The sequence below is a fragment of the Chenopodium quinoa genome, unplaced genomic scaffold (genome assembly GCF_001683475.1).
Source record: "Chenopodium quinoa cultivar QQ74 unplaced genomic scaffold, ASM168347v1, whole genome shotgun sequence".
NCBI classification, from domain to species: Eukaryota; Viridiplantae; Streptophyta; class Magnoliopsida; order Caryophyllales; family Amaranthaceae; genus Chenopodium; species Chenopodium quinoa.
Genome location: NW_018742924.1, coordinates 578,806 through 585,444, shown reverse-complemented (window position 1 = coordinate 585,444; position 6,639 = coordinate 578,806). Strand labels below are relative to the sequence as shown.

Sequence of the window (6,639 nt, the reverse complement as noted above, 5' to 3'; positions counted from 1 at the left end):
AGGAAATCTTCCCCTTTTATCCTTTTAAAACCGATCTCTTCTCATGACTTGACATCACCCAGAACACCTTTATTTGTAAAAGCATTCTACAATTGCAAAGGATCAATCTAGATTCTTTAGCGCATTAAGACTAGGGAAAACTTTTTCTATCCTTAATAGCTACTTGTTTCAAACACTTAGAGAACCAAGGATTATTTCGACATCCTTAAACATTACTGAAATATTCTCTATCCTTAGAGAACTTCGCAGAATGAGTCTCGGATATATTTCCTTAACTACTTTGATCATCGTCTATTCTAGATTCAATCAAAGTGGGGGCTAACTGTAGACATCTACTTTTGGCCTCCTGTCCCAACAGGAAGTGCAATGACGATAAATAAAACAATCTTCGTGTTGGATCAAAGTGAAGAATGCTTATGGATAACTGGTTAAGCCACAAAACACAAAAGACTGGCCCAAATTAAAGGCCAAAACAAAGGTCCAATTAACTAACCCTAATCATAATTAGGCTTATGCCCATGCTTAAAAAATAATAACGGATTTAAGAGCGCCTAGGTTAAATCTTAGTGCTGCCGCAGAAAAAGTCGCGCGCATCTCAAAGAGTCGTGCGCAACTAATTCAGTTGCGCGTGACACCCAGCGCAACTCCCAAAAGATTAAGAATTATACGGAAAATATAAAATCGAATCTCACCATAAAGCCGCGAGCAAGACAATTAGTTGCGCTACACCTAGCAACGCAACCAGATCACTTGAGTTGGGATGCCGCGCGCAACTCATTCTGTTGCTCGCGACACCTGCTGCTGCAGAATGCTTGACACCCTAAACCTAATCATTCCCTATAAATACGAGCTTAGACTGAGGCTTAAACAGATAGAAAATAACCTAAAACTCTGGTGAAATACTTGTGAACTTGTGCAACCTAGCCCCTCTTGTCCTAAAAAATCACCCTTTCGATACTTTGTTACTACGATGGAGGTTCCCCAACAAGAAGGAGTCCATAAGTGTTCTAAACGGAGATCTAGCAAATAGAAGTGGTAAATTCCCGAGCACTTAGTCAAATCACATTCATTTTCTTGTTTAAAAGAACTTTAATTAACTAATTAGTATTGTTTTATCACCTTTAAAATAATTAATTAATCAATTCCACATAGTATCTTGCGTTAAATAAAGATTAGAATTGAATTAAATAATTAGTTGGTTGATCACTTAAGTCAAGGTGAATCTTGTTTATTTTCTTATCATTTTCACGAATTTGATTAAATAAGAATAACGACATTACGATGTAATTCCTACGTGAATTAATGCTTGTAAATAAAATCAACTAACATAGTTTTAGGTATCACGTTGCATATATTGTTTAGTGATGAAATTGTAAAAAAGGAAGAGCTAGTAGAGGCAGCACTAGGGCTAGGATAACGATTCCCCTCTAAAAGGAACGTCATTTTAGTACCCTCGCTCCCGAACTCATTTCTGGTTTATAGGCCAATTTGGGCATGGGTAAACTTATGATTTGTGCTAATTATTCCATGAACTCCACATGGAAGAAAGGCATGAACGAGGTTTATGAGTTTTTCCTAAAACTCATTGGCGACTCCTACTTTTTTCTTACAAAAAAGCGTAAAGATATAATCAATTCTTATTCAAGGTCCCCCAAACAATCTGGAATTCAAATCCTACTGCACCCTAACAAGTGTAAATTCCTAGGCTTTTAAGTGGCCAAGGGCATTTAGGGAGAGTACCCCTTACGATGGGATCATTCTCCTTACAGATTGGTGACGCTTTTCTATGTCCAGATTTTCTTACATTTGTTGTCTAACATTTTGGCGACGCTGTTTTCCAGTCCACGTTTTCTAATTTGGGGACGAGTTATCTTGTCCATATTCTTTTTTAAAAAAAATATTAAAAATACTAAAATAAAAGATTTCATTAACTGACATTCATTTCTAGTATACTAATATATATTGCCAAAAAAAATTAAGAAGTACAACAAAATTATACCGAAATTTTTATATTGCATATAAATATTATAGCATATATACAATATCTATTTCATATTAATGAGTTTCTATTACAACAATTATAATTGCAACTTAGAATTCATTCGTGACTAGTTGTAGTGGAACAAATTCCGAATCACTAATTGAAATCTTTAAATAGCTTAAATATATCTTTCTTCCGTCCTTGAAATAATGCAGTGTTAGTTGTTAGCCTTTTTCGACCGTTTCTCGGTATTCATACATGGATGTCTACATAATCTTGTCCGAAAGATTTTCTTACATTTGTTGTCTAACATTTTGGCGACGCTGTTTCCAGTCCACGTTTCTCGGTATTCATACATGGATATCTTGTCCATATGCATCGAGCAGTACATCAACAAGTGAATTTAAATAAAATATTATATCAAAACTACTAACACTAGGGAGCTATCTACCAAAAAACACAAAGAATACAATTTCTGAAAAATACTTTCCACCTAATAATTTAAGCAAACAAAAATCACAACCAACGTTCATAGCTAATTATGGAGTAACAAACTTACTAAAAGTATCCAGACACCCATACACTTAGAAGACGAGACATCATTTTCCAGTATTATCAAAATTCTTAAGTTATAATTTCTGCAATGAATATAAATGATAGGTGAAAATGCAGAGCTAAGATAAAAAAGAGAGGATGGTAAAGTACCTTTTTTCTTCTTGACTATTCTCGTTACACATCTAGTCGTCGAAAGCCACAATTATGGTTTCTTAATCTGCTTCCAAGAGGGAGAAAAACAAAGTTCAAATTTTGACAAAATGCTCAGACTTGCAATCCAAAGAGGAAAAAAAAGCCATTAACCTTTTAGACTTTGGAGAATATATACCTACAGCAGTATACCACTATACAGGAACCTCTCTCTTCCTCCCTAAGTTCACATTTAGTAGCTAAAGCCTCCAAATCCTTGCATAGCGTTAAAAACAATCAAATCATTTTACAAAAATTGTTTGTTATACCAGCCAACCAACGATAGAATGTGGCTAACCTCTTCTTTGACCATAAAAAATTTTTGTTCCAGGGAAAAAGTAGGGTCCAAAGCTCCTAGTAAAGAGAATTAAGCATTGTTAGAAAACAAATAAGCACACAATGGAAACTAGTAATTAAATGCCAATAGCAAGTTACCTGTTTAAATTGCTTTAATAAGAAAAAAAAAAAGATTGGCAGTTAGCTGAGCGATAGACTTGTTTGCAACAAGTTCATCTGTGTTACCAAAATTAACTTGGCCTGGAAAGCATTTGACAATAGATCAGTTCCAATCTTTCGGACCTCTTTAGGCCATGTTGCAGTATACATCAGTGTCTGGCGACGAGTGGGTACCTCCTTCACAATTTTTCTAATTTGTGGCTCAAACCCATGTCTAGCATTCGATTTGCCTCATCAAGCACAAAATAGGAGACCTTAGTCAAGCTAATTCTCTTTGTCTCTAGTATATCATTCAAACGACCAGGTGTAGCTACCACAATATCTACTCCTCTATCTAACTCCTTCAATTGTGGGCCTTTGGGTGCCCCTCCATACAAACACCGCAGGATTAAATAAGGGAATAACTTTATGAGATGAAACAATTCCATATATAATCGATTACAGCAGCACAAATAAGCAAGCACAAGGTATATGTATGGGAGTGAGATTGACATGGTTACCAGTCAGTACTTCTAAAAAGATACTCATGAAAAATTAACAATATAAAATGGCATACGACTCCAACCAAAATTTACCACAACAATGACCCAGACCATTTTATCAAATTCATCCCCAAAAATCTACTCGAAATAGTAGTAATTCATATAACTCGAAGATCAAGTTTTGAAAACAAAAACTGAAAAAGCATACTGTTATATACATTAAAATATAGACTAAAGAGATTCCTATTTTAAGAACATATCAAAAGAAAAAACAAAATTTATGTTCAACTTCCAATTAAGTAGATGTGCCCTCACTAAAAATAATCAAGCAAGACAACCTAAATACATTTAATAGAAACAAATATCATGTCATACCATTCAAGATATTTTGGAGGACCTCCCAAATTTCACAGCCTCATCTTAAATATGTGTTGCCAATTCCCTTGTTGGTGACAGTACTAACACGGTTGGTCCCATTTATGTATTGTTGCGGCGCTGCTTGAGATGCATAAAACTTGGAAGAAGATAGCCTAAGGTCTTTCCAGAACCCGTCTTAGCAATTGCCACAATATCTTGACCTTGCATTGCAATTGGCCATGACTGTGCCTGAATAGGTGTAGGAGTAAAAAATAAAGCCTATTGTAACTATAAAAGCAAAAAACCACAAGAGTGCTGAGTAAAAGAGCTAAAAAGTTCCTAAGTTACGCTATTATGAGTTACAGAGGATCATGCAAGAAGAAGCACCATCCTCCTATGCAGGTAGCAAATGCTTGCAAGATGCAAGCCACATCAGGAGGTGGCATCTTCTTTTTGTTTGGACCATGTGGCAGACTAAATCATCATCGACAGTAAGCCGGCCACGAACTTGGATGATTCGAAAAGTCCATCTCAAACAATGGTTCAGCATAAAAGAGCACTCCAATTACAAAGCCCTCCAACCTAGGGCAGCACATCGTACGACATTAGCTCCTCCCTGGAGAAAATATCGCATCTACGACATAAAGTAAAGATGCAAAATAAATAACCCAAGTCTGAACTCCGGCAACTCCAGAACTTTGCATGGAAATAATCGGCAACATGGTTCAGCACACTTGCTAGGTTATAGAACAATAATTTATTGTAATGATCTCTCTCTCCTCCTTTCTCTCTTGAAAACCCTATCCTCCATTGTTGATTTTTTAAGGGGCTTCCATCGATTTTAATCGGTGGAAAGCCCCAATCCTTGTTTCTTTATTGTTTTTTAGGTTTATAATAATGCTTCCTCCTTTTGGGAGAAACTTTTCTCCCTCGAAAGAAAGGGTTTATGATCTCCTTCGAAAGACAAGGGTTTTTCGTCCTTCTTCGAAAGACAGGGTTTATCTTTTCTTTTTGAGGGAGAAATTTCTTTGTTTTGAATCCATGGTAGCATATCTAATGGATTGTCGTGAAATTATTTCGTTGGTGAAAAAGTTATCAAGTTTTCGAATACGAACAGATGAATCAGAAGGAAAACATCCTCACGGCTACAAAGGATCGTTAGATTGTCTCTCCAACAAGGCTGTAATTTTCAGCGATATAAGCGGGAGATGCTCACCAGTGCAAGATTTACTCGACGACCGTAGTTTTTATGAAGGAAAATTCTATTTGATTCAATATCTTATGTATTTGTTAACGTCGAATCTCTATTGTAGATGTCGTATGACTTTTAATTAATGAAATATTTTTGCTATTAAAAAAAAGGTTTTAGATCAATTAATTAAATGCAAATGCATTCAACCACGAAATTCAACAAAATTAAGCAGAACAGAATCAAAATTGGCAAAATAAGCATATAATAATGAGAAATTGACAAAACCCAAAACATTCGTTAAATCGGTTGCCTGGGTTATAGCAAAGCAGATGAAAATTAGGCAAAATTAAAAGGGGAAATTAAGCTAAACAAAACAATTAATGAAAAAACCTTTACCATATGCTGAGAAAATTTAGAAAATCCAAACAAACAAGCCATATAAATAGACATAAAACAAACAAACGATCCATTTTTTTTAAAAAAAAATGAAAATTTAAGGAACAATAAATTTAGAAATTGAAAGCACGAATTATGAACTAAAAAACGCTTAAGTATCTAATTAAGTGCAGAAAATTACCTGATGCGCCGTCAATGAATTATTAGATGTATCGGTATGGCGATGCTTGTTCTCTTTAAATTCAGAACCTTAAAAGGCCAAATATTTTCCGATTTCAACCAAAGATTAAAGAAAATTCATGAGAAATTCGAACATTATACTTACCCTAGATGAAATTCGAACCACCGATTAAGGAAAAGCAAGAAAGTTTACCTCTATTATTAATCGATGAAATTGACTAGTTGAAGAAGAAAATTCCCACAATTTCCAGAACAAATTTAAAACGACTGATGAATTAATCAGAGATTATTTTAGATTTTAGAATGAATTTGAGTAGAGAACAGAAAAATAGATGTGGCGTAGCAAGTTAGCAACTCTAATGATCTGACCTAGGCGGTTTAACTCTAGGGACATGAGCGGGTCATGTGACTTAAAAAGCGTCGACAATAAGCGGAATATATATACATACATGGACGCTAGTACCACAACGTCGAGGTAAAAGAATCCAAAAAATACGGAAATTATAGTAGTGATTGTGAGTTTTATTTTAGGGTCGGGTTTCGTTCTACTATGGGTCGAACTCATCAAAACCCAACAAAAAATTGGGATGGGCACTCACAGACGAAGAGAACAAAAAAAAAACGAATTAAGTCAAAGAAAAGTTATAGTATTTTGTCGAACGGATTCACGTGAGTCCGGTCATATAAGTAGAAAAAAAAATTCTTAATTGTAAAAAAGTTAGATAATAATGGTCAGATATTAAGTTATAAATATCATATATTAGATTGAAAGTGTTAGAAATTAGATAATAATTGTCAGATATCAGACAATATTAATCAGATATTAGACAATATTGATCAGATATTAGACA

At 34.7% G+C, this 6,639-nt stretch overlaps 1 long non-coding RNA gene across 3 annotated transcripts; it reads right to left on the bottom strand.

Moving 5' to 3' along the window:
- Positions 1-1,980: 1,980 nt before the first annotated feature.
- Positions 1,981-6,228, bottom strand: LOC110728337. 3 transcript variants are annotated; one of them, XR_002512665.1, is made up of 8 exons: positions 5,982-6,227; positions 5,790-5,857; positions 3,356-4,269; positions 3,161-3,262; positions 3,024-3,079; positions 2,865-2,941; positions 2,687-2,753; positions 1,981-2,345 (listed from the first exon to the last, which is right to left on the bottom strand). It is a non-coding gene; the product is annotated as an uncharacterized LOC110728337 (long non-coding RNA). The 3 variants fall into 3 exon arrangements; XR_002512664.1 differs by having other exon boundaries at positions 2,840-2,941; positions 3,161-4,269; positions 5,982-6,228; XR_002512663.1 differs by having other exon boundaries at positions 3,161-4,269; positions 5,982-6,226.
- Between the last annotated feature and the right edge of the window lie 411 nt (positions 6,229-6,639).